General features: G+C 45.5%; 1 protein-coding gene across 1 annotated transcript in view; it reads right to left on the bottom strand.

Annotated features, from left to right (window-relative positions):
* CACNA2D4 (calcium voltage-gated channel auxiliary subunit alpha2delta 4) overlaps window positions 1-17,421 on the bottom strand; it is a 414,350-nt gene that overhangs the window by 221,841 nt on the left and 175,088 nt on the right. The gene's annotated exons all lie outside the window — the stretch shown is intronic.

The following is a 17,421-nucleotide window of genomic DNA, read 5'->3' as shown; positions in this document are numbered from 1 at the left end:
GACATCAGGACACCCCAACCTCTCCTCCTAATACACAGACATCAGGACACCCCAACCTCTCCTCTCCTCCTAATACACAGACATCAGGACACACTAACCTCTCCTCTCCTCCTAATACACAGACATCAGGACACCCCAACCTCTCCTCCTAATACACAGACATCAGGACACCCCAACCTCTCCTCCTAATACACAGACATCAGGACACACTGACCTCTCCTCTCCTCCTAATACACAGACATCAGGACACACTGACCTCTCCTCTCCTGTCCCTAATACACAGACATCAGGACACACTGACGCTGACCTCTCCTCTCCTCCTAATACACAGACATCAGGACACCCCAAGTCTCCTCTCCTCCTAATACACAGACATCAGGACACCCCAATCTCTCCTCTCCTTCTAATACACAGACATCAGGACACACTGATCTCTCCTCCTAATACACAGACATCAGGACACCCCAACCTCTCCTCCTAATAGACAGACATCAGGACACCCCAACCTCTCCTCTCCTCCTAATACACAAACATCAGGACACACTGACCTCTCCTCTCCTCCTAATACACAGACATCAGGACACACTGACCTCTCCTCCTCCTAATACACAGACATCAGGACACACTGACCTCTCCTCTCCTCCTAATACACAGACATCAGGACACCCCAACCTCTCCTCTCCTCCTAATACACAAACATCAGGACACACTGACCTCTCCTCTCCTCCTAATACACAGACATCAGGACACACTGACCTCTCCTCTCCTAATACACAGACATCAGGACACACTGACCTCTGCTCTCCTAATACACAGACATCAGGACACACTGACCTCTCCTCTCCTCCTAATACACAGACATCAGGACACCCCAAGTCTCCTCTCCTCCTAATACACAGACATCAGGACACCCCAAGTCTCCTCTCCTCCTAATACACAGACATCAGGACACACTGACCTCTCCTCCCCTCCTAATACACAGACATCAGGACACCCCAAGTCTCCTCTCCTCCTAATACACAGACATCAGGACACCCCAATCTCTCCTCTCCTTCTAATACACAGACATCAGGACACACTGATCTCTCCTCCTAATACACAGACATCAGGACACCCCAACCTCTCCTCCTAATAGACAGACATCAGGACACCCCAACCTCTCCTCTCCTCCTAATACACAGACATCAGGGCACACTGATCTCCTCTCCTCCTAATACACAGACATCAGGACACACTGACCTCTCCTCTCCTCCTAATACACAGACATCAGGACACACTGACCTCTCCTCTCCTCCTAATACACAGACATCAGGACACACTGACCTCTCCTCCTCCTAATACACAGACATCAGAACACACTGACCTCTCCTCTCCTCCTAATACACAGACATCAGGGCACACTGATCTCCTCTCCTCCTAATGCGCAGACATCAGGACACACTGACCTCTCCTCTCCTCCTAATACACAAACATCAGGACACACTGACCTCTCCTCTCCTCCTAATACACAGACATCAGGACACACTGACCTCTCCTCTCCTCCTAATACACAGACATCAGGACACACTGACCTCTCCTCCTAATACACAGACATCAGGACACACTGACCTCTCCTCTCCTCCTAATACACAGACATCAGGATACACTGACCTCTCCTCTCCTCCTAATACACAGACATCAGGACAAACTAACCTCTCCTCTCCTCCTAATACACAGACATCAGGACACACTGACCTCTCCTCTCCTCCTAATACACAGACATCAGGACACACTGACCTCTCCTCTCCTCCTCCTAATACACAGACATCAGGACACACTGACCTCTCCTCTCCTTCTCCTAATACACAGACATCAGGACACACTGACCTCTCCTCTCCTCCTAATACACAGACATCAGGACACACTGACCTCTCCTCCTAATACACAGACATCAGGACACACTGACCTCTCCTCTCCTCCTAATACACAGACATCAGGACACACTGACCTCTCCTCTCCTCCTAATACACAGACATCAGGACACACTGACCTCTCCTCCTAATACACAGACATCAGGACACACTGACCTCTCCTCTCCTCCTAATACACAGACATCAGGACACCTCAACCTCTCCTCTCCTCCTAATACACAAACATCAGGACACACTGACCTCTCCTCTCCTCCTAATACACAGACATCAGGACACCCCAACCTCTCCTCTCCTCCTAATACACAAACATCAGGACACACTGACCTCACCTCTCCTCTCCTCCTAATACACAGACATCAGGACACACTGACCTCTCCTCTCCTAATACACAGACATCAGGACACACTGACCTCTGCTCTCCTAATACACAGACATCAGGACACACTGACCTCTCCTCTCCTCCTAATACACAGACATCAGGACACCCCAAGTCTCCTCTCCTCCTAATACACAGACATCAGGACACCCCAAGTCTCCTCTCCTCCTAATACACAGACATCAGGACACACTGACCTCTCCTCCCCTCCTAATACACAGACATCAGGACACCCCAAGTCTCCTCTCCTCCTAATACACAGACATCAGGACACCCCAATCTCTCCTCTCCTTCTAATACACAGACATCAGGACACACTGATCTCTCCTCCTAATACACAGACATCAGGACACCCCAACCTCTCCTCCTAATAGACAGACATCAGGACACCCCAACCTCTCCTCTCCTCCTAATACACAGACATCAGGGCACACTGATCTCCTCTCCTCCTAATACACAGACATCAGGACACACTGACCTCTCCTCTCCTCCTAATACACAGACATCAGGACACACTGACCTCTCCTCTCCTCCTAATACACAGACATCAGGACACACTGACCTCTCCTCCTCCTAATACACAGACATCAGAACACACTGACCTCTCCTCTCCTCCTAATACACAGACATCAGGGCACACTGATCTCCTCTCCTCCTAATGCGCAGACATCAGGACACACTGACCTCTCCTCTCCTCCTAATACACAAACATCAGGACACACTGACCTCTCCTCTCCTCCTAATACACAGACATCAGGACACACTGACCTCTCCTCTCCTCCTAATACACAGACATCAGGACACACTGACCTCTCCTCTCCTCCTAATACACAGACATCAGGACACACTGACCTCTCCTCTCCTAATACACAGACATCAGGACACACTGACCTCTGCTCTCCTAATACACAGACATCAGGACACACTGACCTCTCCTCTCCTCCTAATACACAGACATCAGGACACACTGACCTCTCCTCTCCTCCTAATACACAGACATCAGGACACACTGACCTCTCCTCTCCTCCTAATACACAGACATCAGGACACACTGACCTCTCCTCTCCTAATACACAGACATCAGGACACACTGACCTCTGCTCTCCTAATACACAGACATCAGGACACACTGACCTCTCCTCTCCTCCTAATACACAGACATCAGGACACACTGACCTCTCCTCTCCTCCTAATACACAGACATCAGGACAAAGTGATCACAATATACAATTTTCTAATGATGTCGGTAATTCTGATTATTAGCTGCCATGAATGACCCGGGGCCCCTTACCTATATAGCACGCTGTGGGATACTACCAGGAGTTACATAATAAATGTAACAGAATCAGAGACAGGTGAAATGAATTGCATGTTTTGGTCTTATGAACAATGCAAACTCCAGCTTAAGCACACAATTACCTCCAGGGAGACATCCCAACATTACACCTTCTCTTAAGAACCAGTTAAGGAGAAAAAAAAAAAAAAAACAATCTGCAACTTCACGTTACAAAAAACTTCTCATTAATCGGAGGCGGAGTGCTGAGTTTTTCATGCAGTACCTGTATACAGTAACAGTACGATACTCCCCTACCGAGCACCATTATTACAGTGAGTCATGCTACCGAGCTGTACTCCCACTCTCCCCTCACACAGTCATGACCACTTCTGACTTTCTTCAAGATGCAATTTAATACATTTCTCCAAATATTTTTTGTCTTATGTGTGAACTTTTTTTTGTAGGATTTGGTGCAATATTTCTGCCTGCCCCTACCATTTTTGCTATATGGTATTGCACCATATTGTAATGACACACTGACACTTGGGGGTCCCTGTACAATGACACACTGACACTTGGGGTCCTCGTACAATGACACACTGACACTTGGGGGTCCCTGTACAATGACACACTGACACTTGGGGTCCTCGTACAATGACACACTGACACTTGGGGTCCTCGTACAATGACACAGTGACACTTGGGGGTCCTTGTACAATGACACACTGACATTTGGGGGTCCTCGTACAATGACACACTGACATTTGGGGGTCCTCGTACAATGACACACTGACACTTTGGGTCCTCGTACAATGACACAGTGACACTTGGGGGTCCCTGTACAATGACACACTGACATTTGGGGGTCCTCGTACAATGACATACTGACACTTGGGGTCCTCGTACAATGACACAGTGACACTTGGGGATCCCTGTACAATGACACACTGACACTTGAGGGTCCCTGTACAGTGACACACTGACACTTGGGGTCCCTGTACAATGACACACTGACACTTGGGGGTCCTCGTACAACGACACACTGACACTTGGGCGTCCCTGTACAATGACACACTGATACTTGGGGGTCCCTGTACAATGACATACTGACACTTCGGGGTCCCTTTACAATGACATACTAACACATGATGTCCCAGTACAATGACATACTGACATACTGACGCATTATGTTCCACTACAATGACACACTGACATTTGGGGGGTCCCTGTACAATGACATACTGACACATGATGTCCCAGTACAATGGCACACTGACAATTGAGGGATTCAAAACAATGGCATAGTTAGTGTATCATTGATCCGTGAGCCAAAACAGTGACACACTGATACTTGGTGGACCCAGAACAATGGCAGAATGACACTTGGAGGGGGGGTCCTCAAAAAAGTGACACTAATATTTGGGGGTTGCAGAAGAATGACACAGTCATCCTTGAGATCATGGAGCAATGACACACTAACACCTGGGTGTCTCAATACAGTGACATACTGATGCCTGGTGTCGTAGAGCAATGCCACACTCATTAGGGTTCCAGAACAATGACCTACTTAAAGGAGAAGTACAGCCAAAGCTCGTTTGGCTGTACTTTTCCTATGGATCACAGGAGTGCAGTACGTTTTGCACTCCTGTTACCCGTCTTCAGCACACAGCGGGCTGAAGTTTGCTGTGTGCTGACGTCCCAGAGCCAGTCCAGGCTCAGGCAAGATCGCATCCATAGAGTCGGGATCCACCCACATGCCTGGACCGGCACCCGGCTCAGCCTCTCAGCGAGCTACTGAGAGCCTGAGCCTGCCACTCCCACCCCGTCCACAGCCCAGCAACCAAGTACGCGAGGTCAGTCAGCAGCTCTCTGCTCACGAAGCTGTGAGAACCGAGCGATCAACAGTGTTCGATCACTCAGGTCTTGGTGTAGAGGCGGTGGGGGACAGATGCTGCATGCACCTAGGTAAGTATAAATGAGCAATAACTCTGATTCCCATACTTCTATTTTAAGCTTGGGATCCTTATAAAATTACAAAATAATACATTGGGGCACCAGAACAGTGGCCCACTGATGGCTGGGGTGATAGAACAAAGGTACACTGACACTTGGGGGTTGCAGAACAATAATTCCCTGATAGCAAGGCTTCCAGAACAATACCACACTGATAGCTGGGGTGACAGAACAATGCCACACTGATGGCTGGGGTGACAGAACAATGGCACACTGGCATTTGGGGATCCCAGAACAATAACACGCTGACCTTTGAGGTCACAGACTTAGGACACACTAACAATTGGGGTCTCAAAATTATGACACACTGATACCTAGGAGTTTTAGTAAAAATGACAGGCTGACACTTGAGGGTCACAGAGCAATGTAACACTAACAATCTAGGGTTCCAAAAGAATGACACCCTGACAGCTGAAATGACAGAACAACAACCTACTGACACATGGGGGTACCAGAGGAAAGACACACTGACACTAGGTAGACTCGGAGCAATGACACACTGACACTTAAAGTAACAGAGCATCTGCACAGTGACACTTGGGGGACCCAGCATGATGACACACTGATATTTGAGGTCAGACAGCAATGACTCCCTGACACTTGGGGGGACTTCGAGCAATGACACACTGACACTTGGTAGACTCGGAGCAATGACACACTGACACTTAAAGTAGCAGAGCATTGGCACAGTGATTCTTGGGGGACCCAGCATGATGACACACTGATACTTGAGGACAGACAGCAATGACTCCCTGACACTTGGGGGGACTTCGAGCAATGACACACTGACACTTGGGGGTATCAAAACAGTGACAAAGTGATACTTGGGTAATAATGACTAAATGCTAACAATTGAGGGTTCTAGAACAATGACACTGACTATTGGGGTCCTAAAACAATGACATTCTGACACTTAGGGTCACAGACCAATGTCACCACTGATAATCTGGGTTCCAGAATGATGGGGTCCCAGTACAGTTACACATTGATACATTGAAGTCCTAGAACACTGACATACTGACAGCAGGGGTAATAGAACAATGACATATAGACATTAAGGAGAAAACTGGAACAGACGGAATCTGGAACAGATGTGCATGGCAACCAATCAACATTTATCTTTCATTTTCAAAGCCTAATTGAACAAGCTGAAGATAAAAGCTGATTGGTTCCCATGCACAGCTGTTCCAGATTCGTTCTGGTCCACCTGGTTCACAGAGCAGTGTCACATTGACAACTGGGGGTCCCAGGAAAATGACACTAACATTTGAGGGTTACAGAACTGGATATAGTGTCACTTTGAGATACCAGGAAATACCATCACTTGAAAATTTAGAACAATAACGCTCAGATACAGAAAATCGAAACTCAGACACTTGGGGAATTTAGGCTTGGGGATTCTGATCTATGGCATTATAACACTTTAGGATCTGAAACAATGTGGACTGATATTTGGTATACAGAAAAATGACACAATAGGGGAGATTTATGAACCCTGGTGCACACAGAATCTGGTGGAGCTGTGCATGGTAACCAATCAGCTTTTAGGTTTTATTGTCAAAGCTTAATTGACCAAACTGAAGTTAGAAGCTGATTGGTTACTATGCACAGCAGCACCAGATTCTGTATGTACCAGTTTTAGTAAATTTACCCCAAAGATGCCTGGAATTCTCAAGCAATAATGTACATTGCTATAGCGAATGGTTATAATAAAAAATCATTCCAAACCATGGCCATGAAGTTGCCCCCATTGCAGCTATAACATCCTCCACTCCTGGAAAGACAATACACAAGATTTTGGATTATATCAGTCGGAAGTGGTGTCCATTTGTGAGGTTAGGTACCAATGATGGACGAGAAGACCTGTTTCACAATCTGTGTTCAAATTCATCCCTAAAGTGTTCAGTAGGGCTGAGGTCAGGACTCTCAAGTTCATCCACCCCAAACTGGTCAAACCATGTTTTTATGGAGCTGGCTTTGTACATAGGGGTACAGTCATGCTGGATCAGAAAAGGACTTTCCCCAAACGGTTACCAGGGTTGGAAAATAACATTTTCTAAAACTACCTTTCTCAATCTTTTTAACATGAAGGAGCCATTGAATTAACTTTCCAGGCTCAGGGAAACTCCCGCTGATAACTACAGTATATCTGTAGCTCATAGTACATTAGTATGATGGTCAATGAGAAGAATGCCCCTTACATTTGTGGTCATTGGGAAGAATCCCTCCTTACAGATAGCTAAAAAGATCATTAGTGTCAGTGGTTACTCATCTAAGAGACACAAGTTGTTGTTTGCTCAAGGAACCCCTAACAACCACTGGAGAAAAGCAATAACATGAGAAGGGTGCACTGATTCTAGCGCATAACCACAATAAATTTTATTTGAGAAGAAAAACAATTCACTACTTTGGCTTTGATGAAGAGGGTTCACCCTTACAATGCGTCAGCCATCAATCACGGACGTTGCCTGGTCTTCCCACACTATTGGTGGACAACAGCAGACCTGAAGGTGATTGGTCCCACTTGCTATGATATGCGTATAACATGCTATGCGTTTGTGAGTATAATAATTGTTGTTTTTAGTCTCAAATAAAATTTATTGTGGTGATGTGCTAGGTCAGAGCTCCCTGCTCTTGTTGTTGTTTTGCAGTCCATAAGGATACCCATTATCCTGAGGGGCAGCAAGGCCACTGGCGCTGAAAAATAATTCCTACACTGTACCCCTCTCAGTTCACCATTTGAGCGCAGGAGAGCAGCTTTTTAAACCCTAGGGTTCCACTGAACCCTGATTTAGAAAGGCTGGTCCAAAATGTCTTTCTATACTATAGAATTAACGGGAGCTTCCCTAGAACTCCTGAACTCAGTGGTTTAAGGTGGGTTCACATATTTTTGGCGATATAGTTTATCATGAGGAATGACGCATGGGCACTCGGGGTCCCAGAGAAGTGAGACATTGGCATCAATCTATCTAGTTTCATGTCTAGGCTGAGCACTGCAGCTTTAAGCTCCTGAGACAGGTAGAGGCCCCCCTGCTGATGATCTTCTACTGAAGACTTCCTCTCCCTCCTGAGCCTGATCCTGACACGACACACATACAGGGCGGCAGGGAAGCTGGCACACGCCAGGAATGTGTATCTGATAGGAAGTGACAGCCAGAGAGCGGTGGGAGCAGCACAGCCTGCAGCCAGCATTCAGCCATCACATCAACTATCTGTGCCAGGCAGCGGAATTTCACACACCGTCAGCCGGGCGGCCTCTAACCTCGGCATCTGGGACACGGCTTAGAGGAACCCTGCCTGGAATCTAGCCAATTTGTTCTCAGCCGCCAGGGAATGTGATAGAATGGGAGAGATGGAGATAGAGAGATAGGCTGCCATTATTTACCGAAAACCCAGGTGAACAAGTACAATAGGAATTGCTCTGCATTAAAGAGTTCTTTATCATAATAAAGAGAACCTGTCAGCAAAAAGAAAAGTGGCAGAAAAAGCACAGAATGATAAATTATTACAAATGCTCACTTGCAGCATTTTCCCTTTACATAAACAATTTTCTTTTACTTGCAATGCTCCTCTGAATTTGCTAGCAAATTTGACCCCCTTGCAGGAGTTGATTCCCTAGCACAGTGACCTGTCTCATCGCATGTCAAAGCTATCTTCACTTCTGGTAGTGCCTAGGTATGTGCTGGCCCAGCTCCCCCACCCCTCACCTCTCTACAGTACATAACCTTTTATGTAGGTGGAAAATGAAGGAGAGTGCCATTTGAGTGACAGCTCTGCTGGGACATCCAAGATGGGGCACCCAGCAGCAATTCCAGGGTTTTTACAGGTAAATTACATGCAATAAATAACTTAATGCTCATATAATCTAATGGGAAGATTGGCGGTGATTGGTGCAATGACAGGGTCTCTTTAAAGGCCAATTATAACTACAACTAGAATAGGGAGGGGTTAGAAATAAGGGTTTTTTATTGTGGTCTGTGACCCTTCTTCATGTTTTGGTCGGAGTTATGCTTTAATCTGTATATGGGAAGTGTGTCCAGACATTCTAATACAGGGGTCTTCAAACGATGGCGCTCTAGTTGTTCAGGAACTACAATTCCCATCATGCCTAGTCATGTCTGTGAATAATGAGTTTTACAATGGCTCATGGGATGTGTAGTTCTGCAACAGCTGGAGGGCCGTAGTTTGAGGATCCCTGTTCTAATGTGTCAATAAGCAATAGTGAAAACAAATTTATTGAGTTACGAATATACAGCGATACAAAGCAGTATGGTGACATCACTAGAAGTGTGAGCCCCTCTCAGGGATAATAACACAGAAGGTCACGTCTCAGTCTGGGACCTGTCACACTTCTTCAGCAATGTCGCTAATGATGGACGCCCTATGCAGTCACACACTGCCCTTCGGAGCCGCCAGATCCGACCTGTCACTCGCTGGCTCAGTGTGCCAATGTGTACTTTAGGGGACACAATCCTCTTCTGTTCTTGTCATGCAAGGGAGAAGCTTAAAAAGAAAGATAAATATGGAGGCCTATTAAATAGGAATTGTCGACAACAGTCAATGACTTCTAGGAACAGTCCCCAGCTCAACTCCGAAATAAAATCCCTATCCAGAATATGACAGCCTGGTCTTCACCACTTACTGAAATTGCATAGATTTTCAAACTCAAGGTAGAAAACTTAGAGCTGGACTCCAGCCGCCCATTCAATCATGCACAGTTGTACAGGCTCCTCCTGTACAGATATTTCTTACTCTGATTTCACTGCACACTCTAAGCTTCCCACAATGTGCATTAAGCCTAGCACACACGGGCTGAATGTCAGCTGGCATCAACAGCCAGTCCAACAGAAGGCTGTAGAAGGCTCATGACCAAAAACGATCTTCTCGGCCTTTTGGCTAAGATCAAGTGTAGCATCTGTTCTTATCAGTTGGTATGGAACCTGATGGTTAGTATCGGTGGGGGCCGAAATGAACCAGGGTGCTCCGGAACAACCGGGGGACTGGGAAGTAAGCCACATCAGAGAAAGCCGGAGGGGTCCATTGCCTCCTGATTTGAATGGGTCCGCCCCTACCATTTTGAAGGGAGCGAGAAAACTGGGTTGTACCGTGACCAGTTAGTACTGCTCCTGGATGTGATTGGTAAGGAACGGCGACGGCGGTGGGGGAGCCTTTCCTCCTGGGTTGAATCTGGCCTTGCAAAAGGCTTGTCCCCAGTTGAAGGCAGGTTCTCCCTAAGCTGTCCAAAGTTCTGATGCCTCCTGGTGGGATAGGGCTACACTCGGTCTGGCCTTTGGGCCGGGGTAGAGAAAGCCTGTAGTGTATGTGCCCCTGGGGTGGCAGCCCAGGGGTGCCTTAATTCTCACTGGTGAGGGGCAGCTCGCCTTGAGTTTTTCGGCACCATGGTCACTGCACCTACGCACACTTTTTTAAGCACCTGCCTCTTGGGCAAGGCCTTTTGGCTTCGACCAGAGGAATTTTTATTCCGGCCGGAAGGCCTGCCCTTGTATTTACACAAAGGCACTAATTCACCTCCCCACTTCCCTTTCCTCACCTTTTTGTTTGTGTGTGCTTTTTCTTTGTAGTGTTTTGTCACTTCACTATCACCTTTTTCTTCCTCTGCACGACGAGTACGGTGTGGGTCTCTGGGCCTACCTTGAAAGTCTTGGGAGGGGGTGGACATGGCCTTTTGGCTTCGTTCGCCCTCTCTCATGGGGTCTCCCTTCGGGGGAGCCCCACCCAGTACTTGGGGTGGGCTGTTTCGGCAGTCCCCCTGGAGAACGGGGTTTGCCAGGTTTCGGCCAGGCAAACCATAGGAAGTACCTCAGTCCCTGTCAGGAGTCTTGCGCCCCGGGGGATCAAGGTATAGGTCCAACCTCTTCGGAGGCCAGACCATTTTCGCACACCCTGTGCAGTTTTTGTGTGTTCACGTTTGCGTGTGTGCACTTTTTATGCACCGGGTGAAGTCTTTTGAGTGTGTTTCACACGCTACGGGCTTAAAAAAAAAAAAATGACCAAAAACGATCTGCCAACCAGCCAATGGCTGAGAGCGCTGACCGGAGTGACAGGGACGACCCCCTGTCAGAACGCAATAGCACGGCAGGGGAGATCACTGTATTAACATCGGATTGTTAGTACAGCAGCTATTGCTCTGGGTTGAATGTAAGAAAAAATAGTGGGGTTTACCAGGCTTTAGAAGCTGCAGCAAGCCGGATAGAGCCCCTCTTATTTCCTGGCTGGAGGACATCCAGTATTATCTTTCCTTTCCTGCAATGTTTCAGAGCCGCACAGGACCCCTTCGTCAGGCATGTGTCACATGCCTGACGAAGGGGTCCTGTGCGGCTCCGAAGCGTTGCACTATTTTTTTGATGTGATCGTAACTTGAATAAAGTTTTTGGACTGCTCTTGCAAGATCCTTGGTGTGCTGGCGAATATGTATTTACTTGTAACTAATCCAGTTGCCAACTGGTGATCGCTTCAGCACCCAACATACACGAGCCTACAAACCAGGAAGGTGTGCGATAGGAATATGAACGATATGAATGCAAACGAAGCCTGCTCAGAAATGCTCACTCCTCCAGACTGACATCCACCCATCAAGGCATTTTGATATTTGCATAACTCCTCCAAAGAGTCAGCCCACTGCTTGCATCAAGGCTGGGGGATCCTGAGAGGAGTACTGAGACAGGGTGCTGTGATGTTTTCAGGAAGCTTAATACAGCCCTGTCAGCCCCTCCTACCAACCATGATCTGTCTGCATTGTATAGAGAAGCACAGAGACCCAGTAATGATATAAATGGGACTAAATTACAACGGAACTATGATCACCTTCAGTCCAGCGATGCCGCGTCCTGGAACTTCCTGCTGGCCACTGACATCTTTAGGAGGTTTGGCTTCTGGGAATCGATTGCCTGTGACTTTCGTTGGCTGGGCTGTTATGACGTGTATGCGCACGAGCTCAATTAGCATTGATATTGCTGAATTTCTACAGTGATCTGCACATGGGATAGACAGGTAGGTAGGCACTTTTATTGCAGAAGGCACAAAGTATGTCTCTTCTGCATTAAAAATCCCACCTGTTCATCCATTTTTAATTTTTCCACTTCAGGTAATGTAATGAAATTAGAAAGGTTTCATTTAGGAATTTCATTAGCATGCTGATGGGTGGGGGAGGAACCAGGGAGGGCAAAATATAAGCAGAATAAACTACAGCTTTAAAAAGAATATAAAGTACACAAGGGATAGCATTGACATATCCTGTATAAGTAGCTGAAGGTATCATTATACCTCCATCCAGCTCTGAATGTCAGTTTGCCCTTAAAATGGACATTTAATCAGATATATTGCACTTTAATGTGTTACTAAACCTAAAAGAGTAAAATCAGTCTGTATATGCAGTAAAGCATGCTTGTTATACTCACTGTGGAACCTAAGTGCCGGTTCACACTAGGTCGCTCCGACTTAGGGGGCGTGCAGCACGACTTCGGCGTGACTTGCGCGGACTTCATAAAATTAATGTCAATTGAAGTCGCCTCCAGGTTGCCCCGAAGTAGTACAGGACCCTTTTTCTAAGTCGGAGCGACTTGTGTCGCTCCTATTAAAACTGGTCCTGTACTACTCAATGACCGCGACGGTGCACGACTTGCAAGGCTGACCAAGTCGCCTGACAAGTCATATTAGTGTGAACCGGCACTAAGGGGTTATTCCTCCACATTGTGTAAAAAGGCTGTTTGATGCTGGCTTCTCTGATCCTCCCTTCTTCTACTGTCCCCTGATAATTTTCTGATAACACAGAGTCTATGGAGTCAGGATGCACATGCTCAGTTTGGTGTGTATTGCTAGAGAGGTTATTTTTTTTTTTCTTGGGAGAGTGCATGTCATCAGCACAGGGCCAATTAGCACTGTCCAGACAGAGAGTCAGGGGTCTTGCAGTCAGAAAACTCCCCCTAAAAGCTTTAAACAGTGCTTGACTGGACGCTGATAGAAGTCACAAGACTGCTTTATAATGCTGATGAGAAAAGGTATTTAGCAGTTTATATTTACTATAATAATTGCATTTTCATGTTCTGTGTACTGTGGGAGACCAGATATAGTGAATGCAGGCTCTTGGGTTTAGGAACACTTTAGGTCATTGTAACATATCTGGGTATTTATCACCCCTTAGACCCCTTTCACATGGGTGGACCAATTGGGCCCGCCTATTAGTTTTTCAGTCGGACCCTCTATTATCCTCTACAGAGCAGTGGATGTGAATGGACATGTGTCATGTGGACATCTAATCCAATCCACTAAAAAACAGAGATGGGGATGGCAGTTGGGTGTAAACGGATAGGCGGTCCAGTTTACATCTAATCACCTGTAGAGAAAAATGGGCTGTCTGTGTCCACACTGCGTACACGGAGCCGCCAGGGACTAGCCATCCTCCTGCTCAGCGGGGATCTGCTTTTCCCCACAAAAGGACAGAGCCAATTCTTTTTAGGTGACATCCAAGGTCGCCATCTACTTCCTGGAATGAGATGTCAGTTAGGAGATGGCACAATCATGTAAAACCTGGCACCTGTACAGTTCTTGGCAGTGTTCAAAACTGTGTTACACAGATCAGCTCCTGTTGCTGACTCTCACCTTGTGACTTGCTGAAAAGTTACAATGTTGCAATCTGAGCCTTTGAGAAAAAGATATTGAGGAAATGCTTCCTCTTTTCTGCAGCAGACAGATGATATCAACTCACCCTAGGCAAAAATCACTGACTGAAGCCCAAGGATGACTTTATGCCAATAAAACTAATAAACTGATAAAACTAATAAAGCTTTCTGAAACATGATATTGTTGCTGTATATTATAATCTATCAGAAAATGCATTATTGCAGACTTGTAAAGTAAATAAAAGGTCATTTTAATCAGTTCACTGCTCAGTGTGCAGCAATAAAACTTAGGACCAGCAACTTGGAATACAAAACTGTGGAAATTAGTGTTTTGCTTCCTCTAGTGGCAAAATGAAACACTACCTTCTTAAATGGTTTATTTACAATACAATACCACATAGGATCTTTGCTCACAAGAGATGGATTAAAAGAAAATTAAAGAATATTTGTTCTCAAATCTAAATAGCTTGTATATGTACTGTAAGTAACCTATGGGGATCTAGAGGGAGTTACATTTTATAGGAACACGCTTGCAAATGTAACTCCCTTAAATAAACAAATAGCTTATAAACTGCAAGTGACACTATAAATACTATTAAAATGTGTTTACATTAATTACAATAACCAACATATAACATTAGTGAATTCTAATAAATAAAGTGCAAAATGCATATAATACAGATAAAGTCCATATATGTTTTCCCATGCTAAGTTCATAAACAGTTCATTTGTGCAAAATAAAAAATGATATATCTTACATAAAGTAAAACACCGCAAAACATTTTCAATCTTTTTCACTTCCCTAGATCCACTCTGATAACCTTCACCCACACACTCCAACCCCTTTAGGGATCGACTCACCAAATGATTTTGAACTCTGTAATTAATTAGGTCTGATTGCACTTAGGGATATATTCACATATAAGGGAGTGTTTCTCCACTTCGTCCTTTCGCTCTATTAACTCCATTGGGGTATATATATAGATGTTGCATAACAGAAAGAGGGTGACCATCATAGCACTAAACTGTATTTATTAAAACATGTATAAAAAAAAAATAAAGAATTCCACATATGGCATTTACTGATCCTCCTTAATCACGTCACAAATCAAAACTCCAAATAAAAATGCTAAAATTCCCAAACTCAATAATTAAAGTGGTTGTAATCTTCTGATATGAAATACAACATATAAACAAAGCATATCCTTCTATCGTGTGTTCTTGCCTCAATCCAGTTACTAAAATGTATTCCTAACACTAAGGGAAAAAAGGTGACAGGGAAGGAAGTTCCAGCACACTTCTTGTAAATGACAGCCTCAGCTCTGTGCCTGAATGCTGTATGAATGGGGTGTGTTCTCTTCCTCCAATCAGCTCTCAGCTCTCCCCACTGAGCTCTGCAGAGTGTAACTTCAGCTCCCTGTCCCCATGTTTTCTGACAGCTCAGACAAGCTGTATAAAGTCTGTATTTTGAAAGGCTGTAGAGGAGGGAGGGCTGTAGAAAAACAGGTACAACTCATGTAGGAACATTTGTTTAATCATTGTGTATCACCTGAGACTAGTCACTCCTTTGGGTATTTATACGGATTAACCACCACTTTCAGTCCTTATATAAGCAACCTCCAAGGGAAACAATGTATTTATTTATATCCCCCTTAATTATCCACTATGGGTTCTCTGAATATAAACACTACACACTTAAGGAGGATCTCTGCCTCTGTTCCCATCACCCTCTTATTTTAAATAAAAACTCTGCAATGGTATCAAGATAAACAAAAGACAAATGTTAAAATGGCCATGTCTAAAATATATACATAACAAGTGTGAGCGTAAAAATGATCAATAATAAATCCCACATATCTATATATTATTTCCTATTCAGTCTGTATTTCTGAAGCAATTGAGGCCCAAGTTGTCATTAAATTCCCTAGGATGCCCAGTACCAAACCTGTACACCCATTTCATCTATAGTATTTCTGGGAGACTTATCTCCTCAAGTGGGTTCTCCTCCAATTGTTATACACCCTACCTATTCCAAAAAAATATTAATCTGCTTGGATCTATTTAAAAAAATATTGATCAACTTGGATCCTTACCATGAAAGAGTTTAAAATGTTGAGAAATACTAATGTATTGATTTACTAAGATTGTAGCAGCCAGAATCTGGAGAAACTATGAATCCAATCAGCTTCAGTGGGGCCACTCCATTAGGGGCGCCGCCCCCCTAATGTACATGCAGGGCGCCGGATGCATGGATTTCAATGGGGTTTTTTTTTGGACGCACATGGTTAGAGTGTGAGGCTTCAAAAAGGGTGGGCTCGGGGTGCAGAGCACTGCGCCCCTGAGCCCATCTAGTTGTGTGACATTACCAAATTAATATTCGCTAATGTCTTCCTGCTTCTCCTCTCGGCCAATCAGGAAGCAGGTCCTGAGACCCGATTGGCCGGGAGGAAAAGCGACCATCGGGACTCGGGAGGAGAGGCAGGGGGGAAGCCGCCAAAGCCGTGACCTGGATGGGGTAAGTGCAGGGCTGGCGGAGGGCCTGGCGGGCGAGCAAAGCGGCAATCGATTGAGCGACGGGTGGGTGTTTGTGGCCGCCCCCCCCACCTCCTCCAAGGGAATTGAGCACCAGCAGTCACTGATCAGCTTGTAAATTTAGCTTGTTCAGTTTGGCTTTAAAAATGAAAGTTAGAAGCTGATTGGTTGCCATGCACAGCTGCTCCAGATTCTGTCTGCCTAATGCCCCATACACACGTGCAGATTATCTGCAGACATTTGTCTGCAGACTTACCAAAACCATATAATATGAGGTCAAACCTAAACACTTTCAATTTGTATGCAATCCAGCAGGCCCTTGCACTACATAGAAAAGGTAAGTCTGCAGACAAAAGTCTGCAGATAATCTGCACGTGTGTACGGGGCATTAGGCTGTCAATGTGCTCTCTAATCCCAAACAAAAGCATCCTCATAGTATATTTAACAGACTATAAAGGAGCAAATAGGAGAAGTTCATTGTTAGGATTTCTATGACATATATTAGCCATTATTTATTGCACAAAGGTTGGAGTTTAAGCAATATGCTTTGTTTGGCTAACATTGTAGGACTTAGGGTCCCTTCCTCAAGCATCACACAGTTCTATAATGCCCGAGAAAGGTACCCAAGTCCCAGAAGCTTGCAATCTTAACAACTTAAAGCCAAACACCAGGCAA

The sequence above is a fragment of the Pelophylax lessonae genome (genome assembly GCF_965119305.1).
Source record: "Pelophylax lessonae genome assembly, chromosome: 4".
In the NCBI taxonomy this organism is placed as follows: domain Eukaryota; kingdom Metazoa; phylum Chordata; class Amphibia; order Anura; family Ranidae; genus Pelophylax; species Pelophylax lessonae.
This window is presented reverse-complemented; position numbering and strand designations above follow the sequence as displayed.